General features: G+C 50.8%; 1 protein-coding gene across 1 annotated transcript in view; it reads left to right on the top strand.

Annotated features, from left to right (window-relative positions):
* The window catches only part of COL4A2 (collagen type IV alpha 2 chain), a 170209-nt gene that overhangs the window by 73390 nt on the left and 75189 nt on the right, over nucleotides 1-21630 (top strand). The window lies entirely within an intron of this gene.

Here is a 21630-nt window from a genome sequence, read left to right as displayed (position 1 = left end):
ACAGCTCACAGCAACCTCCAACTCCTGGGCTTAGGTGATCTCTTGCGTCTGCCTCCCAAGTAGCTGAGACTACAGGCACCCACCACAACACCTGGCTATTTTTTTGTTGCAGTTTGGCCAGGGCAGGGCTCAAACCTGCCACCCTCAGTATATGAGGCTGGTGCCCTACTCCCTGAGCCATGGGCACCACCCAGGACTGGGTTCCTTGATGACTGATGGGAAGCCCAGGAAAATATCCATGTGAGGCGGGTGGCATCTCTGTCTCCACACATTCCCAAGGTCGCATACCGACCTGGCACAGGTAGCCTGGAAACCTTTCAAGTTGGAGCCAGAGGGACCCCAGACACCTCCTAGCCCCACACCGGGACTCTGGGGTTGGGCGTTCAATGCCAAGCCACAGGCAAGGGGCAGATCCTGGTCTACACTCATGTCTGCTAACTGACACCTCAGTAAATCCTGTTTTAAAACTTCTGTATTAGGAATTCCAGTTTTATATCCTCGAAATTCATGTTTGACTCAGGAGCAGCTCTTCCGTAGGACAGTTGAAAACCATTCTTCAGGGACAGCAAGTCCATTCTCATGCCCTCTGACTCTGCTGATGTTAATTCTAAAGGACACATTCTCAGGATGTTTTCACCAGAGGAATCCTATAGGCCAGGGTTGTATGTGGGCCTGAGAGACCGCAGGGCAACCTGTTGCTAAGTTTGAATGGGTGACTCCCTTGTGTAAGGACAGTGCCTGGCGATCCCCTTTCCCATGTCACCCTGAGCATGTGGCATTATTACCACATTGGAATTAAACGCTCAGTTTTTATGTTGAAATCTGCTTGCTAAACAGACATATATCCAGTGGAAGCCACTTCGTTTGTATCTGACAGCTTCTTCTCAATCTGTTTATTCAATTATTTGGATCACAAGTGAATTACAAATGTACCAATTTGAGGAAGAAACTGTGAGGTTAAGATTTCTTTTTACAGCACTTCCTCATCAAGAGAAAGTGTGATTACTTTTACTAGTGCTGCGGCTTGGGTTTCTTGTTGACGTTTTTGTTTTTTGAAGAGTCTTTTTGGAAGCTATGCTTCCAGAAGGCTGGATTGTCTGCCACGGGCACAACAGCCCACTGCATACCTTGAGCTCACGTACAGACAGAGACTCCAGCGTCTGCTGTCCCTTCGTCCACTTCACAGGGATATGACTTTGGGCCACAAAAGAAGTATAAGCAAAATGGTGACAAGAACTGTACCCGATAGGAGAAGCCGCCCTTGGCCCCTCTCAGCATCCTGCAGCCTGCCTACTCAGGTGTTGGTGGCTGCCTAGCTGTTAGCAGTGGAAACGTTCAGTAATGTTAATGACTTGTTAAGTTGAAAGATTTTCCAGAGGACTAACATCGTGTTCTCCGTCTGGCCACTCAGAGTGCTCATGAAGGAGAAATTGAATAGCAACAAGCACCAGTTCAGATCAGGCAGATCTTTCTTTGGAAATTGGTTCCACCACCCAAGAGCTTGGTGGCCCCAACTCTGTAACCCTCAGTGTTCGATTCTGCAAAATGGAACCATCTACCTTTCCTTTGGGGTTGTTGCAGGGATCAGAGATCAGTGAAGTGGTCCCTGGTGTCTGGTAGGTGACGTCTGTGGTGATGGCTCCTGCAGCCTCCTGCCACCCTGGAGTGAACCATCCTTGCAGATGTGGCCTGGGACTCTTCTCCTGATGCTGTTCCTGTTTTCCTGAGTTTCTTGGTCGTCCTTGTACCTACATATGTCCTGAGCTTCTTCACAGGCATTTCTTCTGGAACCTTCTCTCCTCTTCCTCCCATAGGGTGAATTTGGAGGAAGCGGAACAAAGATCTGTGCTTCCAACAATAAATGTCAGGAAGTGGAAACTGAGATTTGAGATTCTAGAAAAAAGAAGAGGTTGACCATAATACTGAAAACCAGGGTTGGGCTCTTGAGAATTTAACAGTAGGAAAAGAAGCAGTAAGAAAACAAGTCAGTCAATATCTCAATAGCTTAAAAAGAGCCCATAGGAAGAGGCCAAAGAATGATTTATTGTATTTATTCTCCCACTCGCATTCCAAACGAATTTAAATGAACTCAAGGCGTGACACTATAGTTAAAAGGTAAATGTAGTGGGGCTGGTGCTCGTCTCCAAGATGGAGGGAAAAGGTGGGTTTCCAAGAGGAGGAACCAGGATGGAACTTCCCAAGTCTGCCGGGACCAGGATGAATTAGGGCAAAGAGGAGGAGAGAAGGTCACAGGCAGAGTCGTGGGTCGGTGGGGCTCTTCCGGCCCCCTGCACTGACCTCCACTTAGTATGTGAAGAACGCATGTGAATGGTTTGTCCAAAAATGCACTGCACAGCAGATCCCCCAACCCTATGCAGAGAAAAGACCATATTAGTGCAACGCCTGCCTCATTCCTGTCTCCCGGGGGGATGCCTAAGAACCCTTGGCCTTAGAATCCCCCCTCCCACTATCTAATTGTGGTCAAGAATAATTATTGGATATTTCCTGTCCTGGAGCCCAGCTGGTCTGCTGTGGTTCCCTCTGTCCCCCTTCTTTTTTTAACTATAAATTAAGTCCTAAAATGAAGAAGAGGAAATGAGACAATTTAGTGTTAAGAGAGAGCTGAGGGATAATTGTGCAGAGCTGTAGGTATGAGAAGGGCTAACTCAGGAGAATAAGGCATTGGCGAGAGCAAGAGGCTGACCGACAGGCGGTCACCGAGGACTTAGATCAGCCTGGAGCTGGAACCCCCAACAGGTGTAAAACATCGGAGGAGGGAGCAGGAGTGAGCGAGGTCTCCCCAGGGCATTTCCCATCTGGGAGGATGGGCCCCTGGTGGGGTGAAGGCCGGTTACCATCTCCCCCATTTAAAATGAGGAAACTGAGGCCCAGGGAGGCTCCAGGCACCCTGGCAGCAGGGGCTATGCACAGAGCCACCCCTCCTCCTGTGCACAGCAGTACCAGGCGTTGTCGAGAGATGTAAATGCAGGGAATACCGTCCCTGCTCTTCAAACAGCCAGACGCAGAATTGTGACATCACCCAACAGTTCCTCTCCAGGGATACACCAGAGGGACTGACAGCAAGACATCGAACAGATGCTTGGACCTGATGCTCATAGCAGCATTTTTTCACAGTCACCAATAGGTAGAAAAACCCACACGTCCGTCAGCAGGTGAACAGCTAAATGAAATGCTGTCTGTCCATGCAATGGAACATTACTCAGCCCTAAGCAGTGGGTGGACCTTGAGGACATGGCGCTCAGTGAAATAAGCCACACACAAAAGGACATGCAGCAAATGACTCTGCCCATGTGAAGTGTCCAGAGCGTTGACAGACAGAGAGTAGGTCAGAGGTGGCTGGGAGGGGGCGGGGGGAGGAGGAGGAGGCGTGGGGAGTTACTGCTTCGTGGGCCCTAGTTCCAAGTGGAAGCAGCTATGGTGACAGTTGCACGCCTTTGTGAATAAGCTTAGTGGCAGTGAATTAGGCACTTAGAGTGGTTAAAATGATAAATTTTTTGTTGTATGTATTTTACTATAATAGAAATGAGTTGAGAAATATTCCTGCCCTATGGAGCTTTCAGGCTAGTTAGAGACACAGAATTAACCCACAAGAAATAAACTAGAGCTGAGTGACATGGGCCTGAAGAACAGTAGAAATTCTATTTTAAAAATATACAAAGCAAACGTCTGGGCTGGAATGATGGGACATTCAAAGCAAAGGACAGGGACGAGGGTGAGGGGGTAATGGCACCGAGGGGCTGTAGCTGCCTAAGGAGGAGGGGAGCCTGGGGCAGGTCGCAGGTGGGATGGAGAGGAGAGGCCTTGGCCTCCAGGTGGCCCCCAAGAGCTTGAAAGGGGCCAGGGCAGGGGAGCGGTCCACATGGAAAGGTCACATGACCAGATGGGCCTTCTACAAGATGACTTTGGTGGGGGGGGAAGAATGTACTATTTGTACCTGAGTGACAAGGGCCAGGTGAGCAGGAACGTGCTCACAGGTGGAGAGCAGTTTTCACTGGGCAGTGCCATGGCATACTGGGCTGTGGATGTCCCCCAGATGCGGATCCAGAACTCATCACAGGCTGTGTGACCCCACTCAGCTGTGCTGACCTGTGTCCAATGCAAACATGCACAGTAACAGCAGAACCCCCTCACTGCACAGCCAGCCCTGCACACCCCGTGCTCAGCGTCAGCTACTTGTCCCTTCCTGGTGGATTGCCCCACCTCGTTCAGCTTTGCTTCCCCAGCTTTGCTGCTGGGGACATGGTCTCTCCCATGTATAGTAGGTGACCGTTGTATTTGTGAGGACACACTGCGCTCTGTCATCCGACCCATCCAAATGTCTGGCTCGAGTTGTGGCCCATCCAGGCTGTCGAGCAGACCACTGGCACCCCCGTTTGTCCCCCCTCCCACCACTGGCTGACATATAGGATGTTGATTCACAACCATATAACAACTGTCTTGGGGAATTTGCAGATGTCACATCATCCATGGCTTCTAGCTGGAAATGGATGGAGAGTCAGGCTGGGTGTGTCAGTGAAGGCCAGAGCTGAGAGCTCCCTGGGGGCTGGATTCTCGGCAAAGCCATCATCCTCTTGGGGTTGGCTCTGGTGCTGGAACGTAAATAGCAGAGACGTGTTTCCCCCTGGAAGGGCCGGATCTCAGATCACCATGTAAGGTGACAGGGAGCTGCAGTGAACATCCCCTTACGACCCCCAGGAAGAGCAGCCTAGGAACCCAAGGGTCTGCCTCAATCGGAAAGCCCCACAAAGTGATGCCGTAAGCCTCAGAATAGGCCACTGTCCTTCTGTAGGGCACTGTGCTGCAACTGTGCTGCCCCAGTGTGAGAGAGAATAGTCACTATGGAGAGACCCTCGTTGTCCGGAAGGCCCCTGGGGGGTCCCCTGGCCGGGTAGGGGCCAGGTGACCACCCCCTACCCATACCTCACTGCACAAACTCCGATGAGACCCTGACACATCATACCCCTGCCGTTTTCACTTTGTCTTTTCTGTGTGGTCATCATATTCAACTAAACATGACTTTTTGTTTATGATAAAATTTTCTCTTCAAGAAAATCTGTCATTTTTGCGGCTGTGAAAATTAGCTGAGCTCCCACTCCCCTTGAGGGAGGAGGGCTAAGTGAGGAGTCCGAGGCAGCACCAGGTCCTCAGAAGGACAGGTCAGAACAGACCGAGTGTGCTCTTCCCACCTTCTGCTGTCCTTCCGTGGACCTAGAGCAGCTTCGGGTGTGACAGGGCAGCTTGTGCAGAACCAGCCTGACACTGTCCCCACCCCACACCTGCCTGGGACTGACACCCTGCATTGCCCAGCCAGTGTGGACCCTCCTTGCTTTTCTTAATGGGCATCTGCCTTTGGGATTTGTGTGATTGACTCATGCAGATAGAGAAGGAATTTTGAAGACCAACCCAGGGCTTGTGATGGTTCTCGCAAGCACTCTGCAGATGGGGTGGTGCCCGGGCCAGGCTGCACCCAGGCTCCCGAGGGGCTCTGGGTGGAACTGCTCTGGGCTGTCTTGGGCCCCGGGAGTTCTGTGCTCCTAAAGTTACAGAGTGCTGGGTTCCGGCCGCTAGAAGGCCTGTGGGATCGAATGGTGCATTTTCTGGAGAACACACCTTGGCGGGGCTTCGGTTCTCAATAAAGAAATGTCAGACACACCCCACTCCTCTAACTTTGCTAATGCCACATACTGACCGTCTTGTAATCAAATCCTGTGGTAGTCTAACGTTAAGCCATTCGAAATCTTAGTGGCCGCTTTTATCCCGTAGGGAAAGAGTGAAAGGTGTTTTCCAGTCCATAGTGATGGGATAACATCAGCATCGTGTTTTAGCGTTGCTGTTTCTTTACTATGAATGAGAAATCTTTGTGCTCTTTCATATGTTCCAACTGTTACACGTGTCAGAATGGAGGCACAGAGAGATTTCAGAGAGCTCACTGTGCAGAAACGTGTGGGGGCTTTACTTGTGTTTGCAGAGGAGCAGCAGGTCCCACCCACCTGAGTGCACGCCCCCTCCCGAGAGCCGGGACTGCAGGGACGTGAGTAATAGGAGTGTGTTCCCAGCCACTTACCATCCTTGGTCATAATGTTGCTCGGGGCCACAGCGGGCCTGCCAAGCCCACGGCACGGGCCTGTTAATATTACATGACAGTCAGAGATTTTTTGGAAAACCTCCTCTGGCCGGCTGTTTATCCGCCCCCACTGATATTTGTCTGCAGATAAGTTTTACAATCTGTTTACTTACGAGTGAGTCAGCAGAGCCTCAGCCTTCTCCACGGTGGTTCTGCCAGACGCGGACTAACAGGGCAGCAGCGTGGGCAGACCTGAAACCACCGGACCCCCTGTAGCACTACAGGCCATCGCTTGGTGGCCCTCTACATTGACTAGGCTTTCAGGTTTGGGTTTGGGGTTGTTAATATATACACGCTTGAATAGAAAAAAAAAAAGTCGTTTCAAGAGCACTTTAAAAATGGGATTTATATTTTTCATCTCCACTTAGTGATGGATACATATTTTTCCATTAATCAATGCTTGAACCCTTTTCAACTTTTTAAGAACATTGTAGGTGGCGTATTTCACAATCTTGGCAAGGCAGATGTATTTGGAGTAAATCAAAACTGGAGGTCAGAAGTCTCAGCTCTGAGCGGAGCTGCCACTTGCACAGTGAAGTAGCTGAAGGAATGATGTATCACGTGAACACAGCAGAAAGTCCCCCGAACAAGCCAGGCATGGTGGCGGGCGCCTGTGGTCCCAGCTACTGGGGAGGCTGAGGCAGGAGAATCGCCTAAGCCCAAGAGCTGGAAGTTGCTGTGAGCTGTGACACTACGGCACTCTACGGAAGGCAATAAAGTGAGACTCTGTCTCTAAAAAAAAGAAAAAAGAAAGTGCCCTGAACAGTTGTATCCACACCCCGTGGATGACTAGGCCTTTGTGGGCACAGGACAGGGCATGGGTAGTGAGGGGCAGGACAGAGAACCAGCCTGGTGTCCGGGGCTGTGAGAGGACCATGTGGAGGCTTTGACAGCCCGTTGTTACAGTCACAAATTTATCTATGCTATTTTGAATCCAGTGAAATGTTCTCAGCAGTTAAACTTTAACAGCCCTCACGGTTTGAAGGGAAGGGCTAACATCTGCTTTTGCACAGCTATCTCCTATCGAGAAAGAAGGTGTCCACCCTGGGACCCCGCAAACACAGACTGCAGTGGGAGGTCAACTCTTCAGCCATTCAGAGCTTTCAGGGCTGTGGTGGTGTTTTTAGAAAAGCTCGATATGAATCAAAACCCAGATTTCGGGGATGGTGGGGGGGTTTGCTTTGGCTGTTGTGGGGCTTTTGTTTGTTTGTTCTATTTCTTCTTTTTTCTTGTCCCTTCTCCTGGGTTGTTTATACTATTTTTGCATAACTTTAGGAAAAAACATAGCGTGCAATATATTTATTCAAGTGTAACTATATAGTATAAGTGTAACTATAAAATAATAAAATGCATATTTGTGATGAGGAAAACTAAACCACCTGGATATAAACAAAAGATCAGAGATACAAGTTGAGAGTTCTCAGTTGCTCAGCAGCACAGCCAACTTCACAGAGGATCAGCCGGGCAGGACGGAGGCAGAGGACACCTAGCTCATCAACCAATCAATTTAGGTAGATTTTTTTTGAACACCCTTTTTCTGAACCAAATTCATTTTTAAAATGTTTTCTGAGTTAATGATATACAACGGTGCCTCTTTTGACTCACTTAGACCATTTTATCAAAAGAGATCAACCATAAATTTCTGTCAGTTTTTAGGGGTAAGCATTTTTTATTAGTGGTAGCATTAGTAGGTAGCAGTGGCTACCTTCAGTAGCTGCTGAAGCCCAGCGTTCTGCTGTGTTTTAGAAGTAGGTCCAGGCAGTGGGAAAGCGTTGAGGGAGAAGGCAAGGAACGTGCAGGGGACATGGATCAAATCACTCCTGAGCCTCCCCACAACACTCCCTTTATAGACGAAGAGCCTGACGGCAGAGTGACAAGGACATGAGTTCTTCCCGTGAGCCTCAAAGCCGAGGAAGCTTAAAATCTAGTTGAGAGAGAACACTCAGGAAAGAACCAGAGAACCCTAGGGACATTACATGTTCATGACCTGTAAACGCTGGCATTTTGGACAAAATAAGCTCCCACCTTGACGTGGCTGGGGGTGAAGGAAAAAATCTAGCTTTATCCGTAAGAGGGTTTGACAGTGGCTCTTCAAGTTGGGTTGGCCCCATACCTAAAAGTCTTTCATATCTGAACCACTTCACTCATTTTTTTCTCACTATGACAAAAAGCAAATGTGTTGACTTGTGCCTAAGTCTTGTGAAATCTCGTATGCTCCAGATGCGTATCATTCCCTGGGGGACACAATCTACTTTTGTGAAATAGTTGGCAACAATGGAACTTTTCAAAAATTAAATTTTGGGAGGCTAGCCACGAAAGTTTTTAAAATGTAAATTCCCACACCATTGATCTAATTTCTTTTAATCTGATTCTGTTTGCACCCCAGGGTCTTCCTGGTGAGAGTAAGATAGGCCACCTGCTCCTTTGAGAGCAGAAGCAGCGTTCTGTTTCAAGGGTCAGAGAAGGCAGAATGTGAGCGAGGCTCGCCTCGGTCATGGTTTCTACCACTTGATAATTGCAAAAGTTCCTTCTGTGAGATGCTTGATTAAAATTCTTGATGAATTGAGTAATCTCCACAAGGCCAAGAGAATCTAACATTCTTGATGTTCCTATTCACAGTATATCCAGTAACCATGTGTACTGATCAGACAAATACTCCAAAACATGCAGCCAGCTGTCTTCTAAAGTTTAACAAGGGTTTCTCACTGGTGGTTCCTGAAGCCTTGTTAGCCATTCACCCTCGATAGGAGTTCCCATTTTAATTCATTCATAAAATATATTCTGTTATATAGACCTAATATTTTATAAACCTTCTGGAGACCAATTTGTATATGTGATAAAAGTGGAAATGACCTTAAGCAGATGAGAAATTTAAATAAGGTTTTAAATGTTTCCTGAACATTAACTCACCACATGGCTTTTGAAACTTTGGTTAAATGGGAATTTCTGTCTCCCTCCTTGAAAGAGCCAATGGTTAGCCTTTATCACTCAGAAGCTGGTTAACAAAACAACCATGGCAAGAAAAGAATCATCCCATAAGTGTTCAAGCATGTATTCAAAATTAAAATTAGAGAGCAGAAAATCCAAATGTTATATTCTTTCTTCACTAACTTCTGATTCCTTGAATAGGATTCTCATTTGCTAATGTTTGTATGAACACACACACACAAAGGAAAATTATCATCATGACAACTGCATCATTTTCCAAAGGAGGGAAAACACAGTGACGACTGAAATCTGAATTATACTTTTTACAATTGATTAAAGAAAAGGTGCTAATTCAGCCTGAGTAAGAGAAGTTAGACATCTGCCTCCCTCCCGGGGGTTTCACGGTGCCAGGCGCTTGTCCTGGGTGCAGGTGGAGGCATTTGAGGTCAACACTTTGGCCAACGTTACATCTTATAAGTTTTAGCAGAGAACTATTTAAGAGGAAAAATGTTTTCATAAATAAACCTATAATTAAAAAAAAAAAGAAGAAGAAGATGTAGCTCTTGGGCCTTCCAACGCCTCCTAACAGAAAACATCTGCTGGACTTCCGGAATTTTCCTAAGGCCTTGGGAACACACCCACACATTTCCACTTTTTTTCCTAACCACTGAGTTGGCTTCAGCAGTTTTCAGTTTTATAGTTGACTGTCCCATTTAGTTTTGCCCTTTTTTATAAATTTCATCCCCACGTGGATAGGCATCGATTACCAAATGTTGGACGGGGAGAAGCAGAGAACATGTTTATAGGTAGAAACGTCAAAGGTAAAACCTTGTTTACAGATGAGGGTTGGGTTTGGGGGTTCTCAGGGTCAGTATTGACTTTGCTCAAGGGAAACGAGTCACATCAGTGTGACCGGTGTCTTTTCCAAAGAACCACCAAGTGATGAAAGCCCATGTCACACCCACTCCGCAAAGGTGTCTGCCATATAAACTCGGGGAAACCTGATTTGGTGTTCCGAAGAGACCATGGGCTTTTGTTTGTTTGCCTACCCTGGGACCTAAAACAAACAAAACTTATTTTTAAAAAGCTTCTTCAGAGTTGTTGTTTTGCTTTAGAAAAACTGTCAACTCTGTGACTTTCTAAGGAGTTTGGTGTCGTCGCAAACTGGCTTTGATGCGCTCAGCAGTCAACTCAACTCAGCCTGTGTTCACCCACTTGTCTTATGCAGGTTTCTCTTGGCCTAAAAGATCCTAAAAACCACATCTCTGCGAATCAGTTACTGTCATGGTCTATTTGGGATACTATTTTAAAAATACCTTACAGTAGGTAATTTATACATAGCAGAAATTTATTTCTTGCAGGCTGGAGGCCCAGGGCACCAGCGGGCTGGAGTGTGGGGAGGGGTGTCTGCTTCACGGAGGCCTCCTCACGGGTGGGAGGGACACACGTGCTCCTCAGACCTCTTTCATTACATGAGGGACTAATCCCCTTCCTGAGGACTCCACCCACAGACCTAATCATCTCCCAAAGGCTCCACCTCTTATACCAACATCTTGGGGATTAGATTTCAATTTGTAAGTTTCAGAGGAACTCAGACCATTACTAGTCACTGTTCAAAGCAAACAAGTGCACAGTATGGGGTAACACGGTGGCAGCGTAGTTAGTTTTCCCTTATTTCAGCTAATTACCTTTTTAAAGTGAACTTTCTTAGCTCAGTTGAACTTCAGATGCGAACATGTCTTTGAAGGTCCTGCTATTCCCCAAAAAGGCCTGACAATTTCCAACAAGGGCTGGGAGGGGACCTCCAACTTGGACAGGAGTGGGTGGGTACTTGAACAACCACCCCAAATGGGCTGGCACTGCCAGAATCCGCCCGCAGTCCAGTCCCTACACCTGGTTCTTGGCTCTGCGGAGGCAACTTCAGGTGGTGGGAGGTGGTGACTGCAGTTCTGGAACCACCGGGTTCCTGCTGGATAGTTTATGTATCATTTTAAGTCGCCTCATTTTTTTCTCTTGGTTTTTGGTTTCTGGGGTCTTTCAAGAAGGCAGCGAGAAGAACGTGTCTGCCCACCACCTGCTGGCCTTGGTCTGTGCCGCCCAGTGTGTTCTGAGACGGTCCCAGGGCCTCGCTGGTCTCCAGGCATGAGCTGGGGAACAGGGTGAAGGGACGCACGTTTGTAGCTGGAGCTCATTTTCAGATGAGTCAGCAGGAAAACTCAGAGTGTTCTGGTGTCTCCGCCTGAATTCCTTCCGGGTGTGTCAGAGTGAGAGCTTCAAAAATGTGCTACTGTTTTGCATGACAAGAAGTAATATTTGGCTCTGAGAAATTAGTCACACTGAGCCACCTGCGAATCCTATGGCGACATCAACCATGATCCCAGATGTCAGGCAGAGAGTCGTCATTCACAGCCAGCCGCGTGAGGTCAGGTTGGCAGCAAAGGCCCATGGGAGCTGCTTTGTGGCATCCCGGGCACTGTTGCCTCCCTGGTCCCTGTGGTGGTGGGGGGAGGAGGGCAGGGTGTGATCCTGGGCTGCCTGGAGGACCTACGCAGTCTGGGCAGAGGGGCCAGGTGAGCAGGGCGAGTCCATGATGTGACAGGACACGCTCACGGCTCCACGGGCTCAGGAACACCGCACTCACTCACAACCACCTCTAACATGAGCTAAGCCCTTCCTCGGGTGCATCAGTCCGTCCTGCAGCCTGTCAGTCCCTCCTGGGGCCCATCAGTCCCTCCTGGGGCCTGTCAGTCCCTCCTGCGGCCCGTCAGTCCCTCCTGCGGCCTGTCAGACCGTCCTAGGGGCCCGTCAGTCCCTCTTGTGGTGCATCAGTCCATCCTGGGGCACGTCAGTCCCTCCTGCAGCCTGTCAGTCCCTCCTGCGGCCTGTCAGACCGTCCTGGGGGCCCGTCAGTCCCTCTTGTGGTGCATCAGTCCATCCTGGGGCACGTCAGTCCCTCCTGCAGCCTGTCAGTCCCTCCTGCGGCCTGTCAGACCATCCTGGGGCCCGTCAGTCCCTCCTGGGGCCCGTCAGTCCCTTCTGGGGCCCATCAGTCCCTTCTAAGGTGCGTCAGTCCCTCCTAAGGTGCGTCAGTCCCTCCTGAGGTACGTCCCAGGGGGGACTCACTTTAGGGGTAAGCTCCTAAGGAATGGGTGATTCAGTTAGAAATTTAGACGTGAGTGTTGGTATTTAGTGGTTGGATTATCTTCTCTTGTTGTTTTTCTCGGTGTGGGGGAGGGTTGGGAAGCTTATGAATAAGCCAAGATGCCTTCCCTACTATATGGCCAGAGGTTAACTTCTAATAGAGGTGGTGTATTTCATCTTCTGTTATGTATTTATCCCAATTGATATAGGGTGTTGATGAAGTCCGTGTGCGATTTAGGATAGTTGTATATACCTTACACCTCCTCAGTGTGTGTTTCCTCAGGAGTGCTCCTGAGTCCTTGGTTACTAAACACTTGAGAGCCAGTAAACTGTGCCTGACCAAATCCTGCTTACTGAGAGGCAGCCAAGGCCTAGAACCTTCCATTGCTCTCACTGGGCCTCTGGGGGCTGGTAGGGTCTGCTGCTACTGGGGTGTGTCCTACTGCCCCCCAGCCTCCCTGGAGAAGAGGACAGAGTGACCACAGGCCATGCTCCTCGATGCTGGGAATCAGCCTGTAAACCAGGTGGGGATGGGGAAGGACAGTGTTAACTGCGAAGACTTTATATCTATTTGCCTTTGCAAGTAACAACATCCTTCTGGCCTAGGAGCACCAACTCCAGCACAGGTAGGCAGATGTGGAAGGGCCTGGGCCCTGCAGGGAAGGGCTGGCAAAGGCCCCATCCACCTGACAGGCTGAAGGAGTCGAGAAGAAACAGCTCACCAGAGAGCCAAGAGGGGGACACCAGCAGAGTGATGGGGACGTGAACAGCTCAGGGAGGACAGAGGCCCCCGGGGGAGGCTGAGCGAGGTCTGCAGACTGGCAGTGGGAGGCCAGGAGCACTGTGTCTCCTCAGCTGTAGGAACAGAGGACTCAGCATTTTAGAAAGTGGCGTGAGAGCACCCTCAGTGTCGCTGTCTGGATGGAGGGCAGGCAAGACCCAGCACGTGGTGCGGTCAGAGCAAGCAACTGTGAGGCCCCAGCTAGGAGGGGCGCTGAGAATGGGGGGAAGGTCAGCCCATGGCAGTCAGGGCACCTTGGAGGGCGGAGAGGCCGCAGCAGGTGCTGTAGCTGTGGACTTGCAGGAACAGGAAAAAGGGACACAGAGGGGATGGGGTGTCATTGCTGGGAGGAGGGATGGAGAAAACGAGGTCCCAAGTCTGATGTTAAACACATTGAGTTGAAGATCTGCATCCTCTAGACAGAGTGTCCAGTGGGGAGTCAGGGCAGTGCTCTCCCAGAGGATGGAGCCAGGAGAGATCTCGCCAACTGGGCAGGTGTGGGAAGAGCCACACCTGAGCACACCCCTTCCCAAAGGGTCTCACGGGTGGCATCATCAACACTTCCAGAACATGGTGCGGTTGGGCATGGCAGGGAGAGACCTTGAACCCCTCCTGATGTTGCTTGCACCCAGCTGCATTGCACAAAGTTACACCCACCCAGAGGCCGTGATGCCAGGAGACCACGGCCGTCCCCCACCATGCGCACACAAGAGTCTCCGAGAGACAGCGTGGGTCCAACTCTCCAGGAGTCACCTTATTAAGAAGCTGAACACATACTTTGTGAGGGAGAAATCAGAGTATTTAACCCCTAAAGGAAGCCGGAACTCACAACTGTGAGCATCACAGGCCTTCCCTGGGTCCCTGTGTTAACTGTCCCCATCTCGTGCATCACCACTGAGGTTTCTGTGATGCCACAGATCTTTGCAGAGCCTCAGAAGTAGGAGCGTCGGGAGGAGTGCGGCTGGCCGCAGCCAGTTGTTGCCTTCCATTTTGTGCTATTTACTTTTCTTCTAACAAATGCTGTTAAGAAGAATGAATGTTCTGAAGGCTGTTTTCACCCCATGTCATGAGAACAGGGCGGCAGCTGAGTCACCTCTCTGGAATGGATATTAATGTCATTTGGTTTCCTCTAACCCAGGACCCCGGGTTTTATGTCTGGACAAATGAGCCATCCATTATCTTTCCACAAGACTGAAAAAAAGATCAATTTCTTGTGGTTTATTGTTCTTTTTTTAATTGCGGATGTGTGTTCAGTATTTGTCCAAATACTCTGCACACCAGGGAGGCTTATCAGGGAAGTCCAAACACCCAGAGAGCTGCTTGTGGGGTCAGACCTGATGATGAGAAAACAAATGGGAATCCAGCCTGGGTGCAGCCCCCGCCCGCTTGCACGCTCCCTGGGGCCACCGCAGGGATGCTGTCCCATGGTCTGCCTGGCCGCAGCTCCAGACCTGTCACCAGTGCTGCACTGGTGCACCAGCATTGCACTTGCTATTATCTTGGCAATATTGTGGCAACAATTCTTAGTAAAATGGTTTCCAAAGTATTACCCTAAAGATGTAAATAAGGAAGCCTGAATTTGGATCTGACTTCTACTGTCTGCATTTAATCCTCCTAATATCAGGCTTCAAGGACAACGCAGAGTATGAAAATCAACAGACTAGAATGCCAGGCTGCTTGGCCACTAAGTGGCTGTGTTCCCTGTCAGGCTGTGTAAAGCTGTCGCGTTCAAAGTCAAACTGGGTCTCTCTCACTTGTCCCCAGCCTGTAATTGCCTGTCTCTGTCATCCAGTGCATTCAGGTCCCTACAGGTACTTCTGACGTCCTGGGAGTGTCTTCTAGCTCTAAACAGATACACTTCTGGGCACCAAGAGCCACCACAATCTCTCCATTCTGGGACAGCCCCTAGGGTTGAGTGACATGGATGCTTCTCTCCCCTTCAGATTTATAGACTTCTGCCACTGGTGCTGGCACCTCAGCCACCTCCCTGAGTCCTTCCCCACCTTTCTTCTGTCTTCTTAATGGCCTTCCCAACATCCAATGAGAGGCCACTTTCCTACCCTTTCATTTTGTCCACAAACCAAATGGCCACCAGTTCTGCCCTTCTCTCCTCCTGCTGCTGCCCCTCATTCCGGAGCCCTCCCCTGCTCTTGGGGCCACCTCCAGGGCAGGTCTGCTTGGGGACAGGGCCATGGCTTCCTCTTCACACTCCAGCTCCTAAAGGAGGGAGCACACCTGGGACACCTACCGGTCCCCCCCACCAACAGGGACACCTACCCGTCTCCCCACCATCAGGGACACCTACCCGTCCCCCCCACCAACAGGGACACCTACCGGTCCCCCCCACCAACAGGGACACCTACCCGTCCCCCCCACCAGCTGGGACACCTACCCATCCCCCCCACCAACAGGGACACCTACCGGTCCCCCCCACCAACAGGGACACCTACCCGTCCCCCCCACCAGCTGGGACACCTACCCATCCCCCCCACCAACAGGGACACCTACCGGTCCCCCCCACCAACAGGGACACCTACCCGTCCCCCCCACCAGCTGGGACACCTACCCATCCCCCCCACCAACAGGGACACCTACCGGTCCCCCCCACCAACAGGGACACCTACCCGTCCTCCCCACCAGCTGGGACACCTACCCGTCTCCCCACCATCAGGGACACCTACCCGTCCCCCCATCAGCAGGGACACCTATCCCACCACCCACCAGCTGGGACACCTACCCATCCCCCCCACCAGCAGGGACACCTACCAGTCCCCCCCACCAGCAGGGACACCTACCCGTTCCCCCCACCAGCTGGGACACCTACCGGTCCCCCCGACCAGCAGGGACACCTACCCATCCCCACCAGCAGGGACACCTACCCATCCCCCACACCAGCAGGGACACCTACCTGTCCCCCCCCACTAGCAGGGACACCTACCCCACCCCCCACCAGCAGGGACACCTACCCCACCCCCCACCACCAGGGACACCTACCCCACCCCCCACCAGCAGGGACACCTACCCGTCCCCCCCACCAGCAGGGACACCTACTGGTCCTCCCACCAGCAGGGACACCTACTCGTCCTCTCCATCAGCAGGGACACCTACCCATTCCCCCACCAGCTGGGACACCTACCTGTCCCCCCCCATCAGCAGGGACACCTACCGGTCCTCCCACCAGCAGGGACACCTACCCATCCTCCCCACCAGCAGGGACACCTACCCATCCTCCCCCACCAGCAGGGACACCTACCTGTCCCCCCACAACAGCAGGGACACCTACCGGTCCCCCCACCGGCAGGCCTTCTCCTGGACCAATTTCTCTCCCCACAGGTGGGCGCTGGTTTTCAACACCTGCCCAGTAGTGCTGGTTCTCACGAAGGTCCAGCTAAACTCTCCACTTCAGGAAGTGCTCCTTCATTCCTTCTTTTTACCATGCAGAAACCACCCAGCCTTTTAGAAAAATCTTCCTAATATGGCCTTTCCTCCACAATAAATCTGTGAAGGGAAGCTAGGGAAAGTCCAGGTTATAAGATATGCCAAAATATTTCCCCAAAGCCTGCCAATGTTCCTGCGTGGTAGCCTGCAGCCCTCGGGGCTTCCTGCACAACTTTTGCGTGGAATTGCTAAAAAGTAACAGGATCAACTCACTTCTCTTTCTTCCCACCTCACCTTCCAGCAGGGAGGGGGTTAATGTGCTGTGGGGTGGCCACATTGGGCAGCGGGGTACAGTGGGGCAGGAGCTTCCTCTAATAATGTCCGTGGGCGCCCACCTGGTTTCTCATGAATGTCTGCAAGCCCCAAGTGTATATGTTCATTTCTGCAGACGGTTTGCCCATCTGCCTTTAGCTTAGTCACAGCTCCATGAAGACCAGCAGAAGTCAAGTCATCCCCATTTCCTTGGGAGGGTCCCGTGTGCAGGAACAGGCCCGTGGAGCTGTGTGGATTGCTCTGTTACACACCAGCTGAGCCACCCAACCTCTGTGCACCTCAGTTTCCTCACCGTAAGATGGACAGGAGAACAGTGCCCACATCTCAGAGGTTTTGCGAGGCTTAAGTAGGCGAACTGTTGGAAAGGGCTCCAAGGAGTGAAGGCTCTGGAGTCTGGAAGTGGCAGCTCTGTCACCGCAGGGGGCAGGCAGGGATCAGCCCAGGAACTTGAAACCCCTGTCTCCTGGGCCTTTGCAGCCAGTCTTCATCTCACAGGTCCACCATACTCACATTTAGAACATCAAGGAAGGGAATTAATTATAAAATGCATTAATCACTGAGTCAGTCAACAGCCCTGTGCAAAGAAGTAGAGTTTGAAGTGCTGTTCAGGTGTCATTAGAACACTGCCATCAACAATGGCATCAGAGCTTTCCCCATGAGAGGTTAGCTCCCCACAACTGATGAGGGACCTGCCCTCCACCCCAGGAGATGAGTCATCACTGGAGCTCCATCTGGGAATCCGACAGCGTCGCCACTTGCAAAAGTGACCTGAGGTCGGGGCGGGTGGGTCCCTGGCCCTAGGCGCACAGCCGAGTGCCACCTAGTGCTGGCCACCAGAACTGCGCATGACACTTGCGGGCCTATGTGTTCCCTCCTCCCAGGAGCACGAAGGGTGCTAAGAAGTTGTCTTTTGTTGGTATAAAGTTAAAATTTAATTTTAAAGCAGAGGTACTCAGTCAGTGTGGAAAACAGGCCTTTTATGGCTGTTCAGAGAGCTATGCCGGCTCACTCAGCCCGTTCTCTGTAACTTTAAGCCCCTGAGTCACGGTACCTCCCCAAGGTTGCTTAAAGTATGTTAGGCTTCTCACGGACAGTTGTCCCCAAACGCTTGGTTCAAACATTACCAGAGCTAAGCCTCCAGCGGGTGCAGGGGAGTCCTTGCATTCCAGATTCCTTGCCTCACCTTCTGGACTTTGGTTTCAGCAGACAATGTCTTGTTTATCTAATCAGATGCCAAGCACAGAGTTGGGACACTCCTCTCTCCGAGCCTGGCGACCTCCCTCCTTATGGCTCCATTTCAGAAGCCTGGTTCTCGCTGATAATGCAGGCAGATAAAACCAGATCACCTGGGAGAAACAATGAGCAGAAACTCCACTAGGGTGGTGTGGACTGGGGAGAGGAGTTGAGGTTGGGGGTTTGCGGTCTCCTGACGTGTGAAGGTGACTTAGGGAATTGGAGGGGGAGCAGTGAGGGCAGGACAGGTCTCCACAGTGTCACCCATCAATGCTGTGCTTCAGAACTCAGGGAGCCATAATAATGGTCAGAAAAATAGCCTAAAAGTAGAAGACTCTGTGTGGGAAGGACGTGAGTTTGGAGTGAGGCAGAGCAGCGCCACATCCATTCATTTAACAGATGCGTGGAGCGTGATCTGGGTGTCACATGATGGGGGCAGATGCAGAAATGAAGCTGAGCCCTACTTCCAAGGCCTTGTGGCCTGTGTGAAATGCGGGGCAGTGCTGTACTCTGTGCCATGACAGGAGCAATCAGGGAGCAGCTAATCTAGTTGGAGGTCGGAAACTGTCTCTCGAGAGGCTGCACTGAGTCTCATCCGTCAGTCCTGGGGTCCAAGACCTCCCCAGGAGATGTGTTGGCAGCCAGCCGCAGCCAGGACTGGGACAAGAAAACCCCTAGAGTGGTCCCACCCCAGTCTGGGATCTGATTAAACACAGACCTGACCCAGAGGCTGGGAAACAGCCTTCCTCCTGCTGAGCCCCCCAGGCACCCTCAGCTGTCCCCTGCCGCTCCCTGAGGCCCAAATCTGATATTTTATGAAGCCTTTGGGAGAGTACTAGGTTATCGGTGGTATCCGTGGCAAAGAGCCGAGACAGATCTGAAAAGTCATGTTGTATTGGTATAATTTTAAGTGAGTATTATTCCCCGTAAGGAGATATAATATGACTCTTGCTAGGGAGTGAGGCTCGCATTCATGTATTAGAAAGTCAGAGGTTGTTTTTGTATCATAATGTATGAAAAGGGAACAGTAGGCAAAATAAAATGCATTCATACCATAGGTAAGAACTTGGGAGCTGAGTTTCTCTTTAGTTTCTGTATAGAGGAAAGTTGTTTTTCATTGCCTTGTCTGGGTGTCGGGCCGTGCGGGCTCCCCTTCCCTCGGGCCCTCCTCTCCAACAAGACTCACACCTTGGGGAAGAAGCTGCCTGTGAGTTGTTTGTCTTCATGGAAAACAGCAAAGGTGCCACAAGCACTGTCACACTTCCACTGACTCTGCACCAGCCACAAGGTCCCCAGGCAGTGTCAAGAGGTGGGGGCAGCACTGGTGGGGATTTGTCCTCATCCCGAAAGGACATTGCAGTAGTGGTAGAAACGCCAGGCCTGGACTTGGTCTGTGGGAATGAGCAGCGTTGAGATTCCAACCCCAATGACTTACTGCTTCACACCTACTAGAATGGCTAAGAAAAAAAAGCTGAGACTACCAAGTGCCAACAAGGACGTGGACCTCTCGCGCGTTGCTGGCAGGAATACAGTGGTGCAGCCAATCTGTGCCATGGTGGTGACAGTGCTGCAGGCGTTGTTTTGTTTAATGAAATTGAACAATCGCCATTTGACCCCATAATCCATTCCTGGATATTTGTAAAAAAATCTGTTAACACAACCACACATGATGTTTCTAGTAGCTCAGTTCACATTCATCCAAGACCAGAAACAGCACAAACGGATAAACAAATTGTGGTAGTGGAATCCAGTAAGTTACGATGCAGCAGGACAAAGGAACAACCTGTGGGTACACACAGCAGCTGGGGGACTCTCAAGTGCATCAGGCCAAGTGGAAGCATACTCAGACTCCAGACGGCAGGAGTCCAGACCCAGGAGGGCCTGGGAAGGGCAGTGGGTAAGGGTGGAGAACCAGCAGGGACTGGCCGAGGTTTGGGAGAGGAGCGTTTGGCCACAGAGGAGCACGGTGGGGGACCAGGGGTGGAGGAGGCGTCTGTGACTTCCTCACGGTGGAGGTCACACAACTCTGCATTTGTCGAAGTGCACAGAACGACACACCAAAAGAAGTGGATTTTATTTTACAGACATTTAAAAATAAAATCTATTTTTAGAGGAGTAACAAATGAAATAAATAAAATAACAGATAAGTAGCGTAAAGCTGAAGGAAGGGAGGGGAGGAAAGTGACAGTCGTCAGGCATTTTTTGGTGACAGAGAATTTGGCGCTCTATTTAAAGCGTGTCCTACTTGGGAACATTTCAAATAAAGATAACGGGAAAAAGCAGCCCCGCCAGTCTCGCCCGTGACCGTTTTCTCAGTTGGCTGGTGGGTTGGTTGGCTGTTTCTTCACAGCAGAACCAACCCATTATAATGCCGACTTCAAGAATCTCTCCCCTTCATGTGGCTCCTGTTTAATCAAAGTGCAAAATAGATATAACCTTGGTGCTGGCCCTGGTCTGTGCCAGAGATACTGAAATGTCACCCTGAAGACTGAAGGCCTGTTTGGTGATCTGGGCAGGAAGGCGGCCTCCAGGCTGGCCTTTCCTCTCGCTCCCTTCTGGGGGCGGCCTCCACTGGGCTGCAGGAGGCCAGTCCCCACGGAGCACCCCATGGGGTGATGACAGTGGGACGGAGCCTTGAGAACACGGTCTCTGCTCAGAGTCACGTCACCTGCTTAGGCGTGAAGATGAACTCAGAATACTGGTAAAATATCAGTGTGTACAGGTGGCACTTGGAAATTAATAGCCTGCAGCTGAGCCCATGAATAATAATTATTTTTATTACCAGTCATTTCATGATTTGGCACCTCAATCATTGCCGCCCACTGTAATTTCACTCTCTAATCTTGTCAGTATAGGCCAGAGTCCCCTGTACTGTTACTTCCTAATGACACCAGGCCATGTGGTGGTAATGCCCTGGCCCTCACTGCATCGCCGGGTCCCAGGCGCGAAGTTAGGAAGAGTGTCACCTCCTCACAGGGCTGTGGCTGCCCCTTGGCCCCGCCTGGGCTCCCACGGCCTGACCCAGCCCTCATGTCCTCTAGAGGATGAGGGTTGGATGTGCAGCAAGTCCCTGGGGCAGCGATCATAGCCGGCACTTGAGCTGTGCTGACTGTGAAAGAGGAGCTGTCCAGAAAATCAATGTCCCAACATGCACCAGGCAAAAATCACATCTAGACTGTAAAAATGTGGACTGGGAGCCATGGAGCTGACTGCCCCTGTGTCACCTATTTTTAAAACAAGGAGCAGAGGCTTCCAGACTCATTGGTCCTATGGGTGAGGAATAGGAGACTGTTCATTTTTTTCTCTGCTTTAAAATTTGAATCCACTCAAGTCAAGCCATTTCAGGTAAGATCATGGGCTAGCGTCTCTAAAACAAGCGTCTATCCCAGATCGTTTCAGAGAAAACCACGTGATACCATAGCACATTAGTATTGCAGGTGGCACCAGCGGTTCGGGGGTTTTTTGGAGATCAAGAGCAATGGAGCCGGCAACCTGGGGCTTCCCACATCCCTGGTCTAATCTGGGCCTGACCCACCTCCAGTTCTGCGGCCTGAGGGCTGTGCCCAGGACTGTTCTCTTTTCCGTCAGTACCATGATCAAACTGACAGTCTCCAGACAGGGAGAGCTAGCTCTTGGTTCCTCTAGATTATTTTATTCCCCTAGCAGGCATTTTTAAAAAGCATTTGGTTAA

Source organism: Nycticebus coucang, chromosome 15 (genome assembly GCF_027406575.1).
Source record: "Nycticebus coucang isolate mNycCou1 chromosome 15, mNycCou1.pri, whole genome shotgun sequence".
In the NCBI taxonomy this organism is placed as follows: domain Eukaryota; kingdom Metazoa; phylum Chordata; class Mammalia; order Primates; family Lorisidae; genus Nycticebus; species Nycticebus coucang.
The sequence above is the reverse complement of the archived record's forward strand: the minus strand, read 5'-3'. Positions and strand labels throughout refer to the sequence as shown.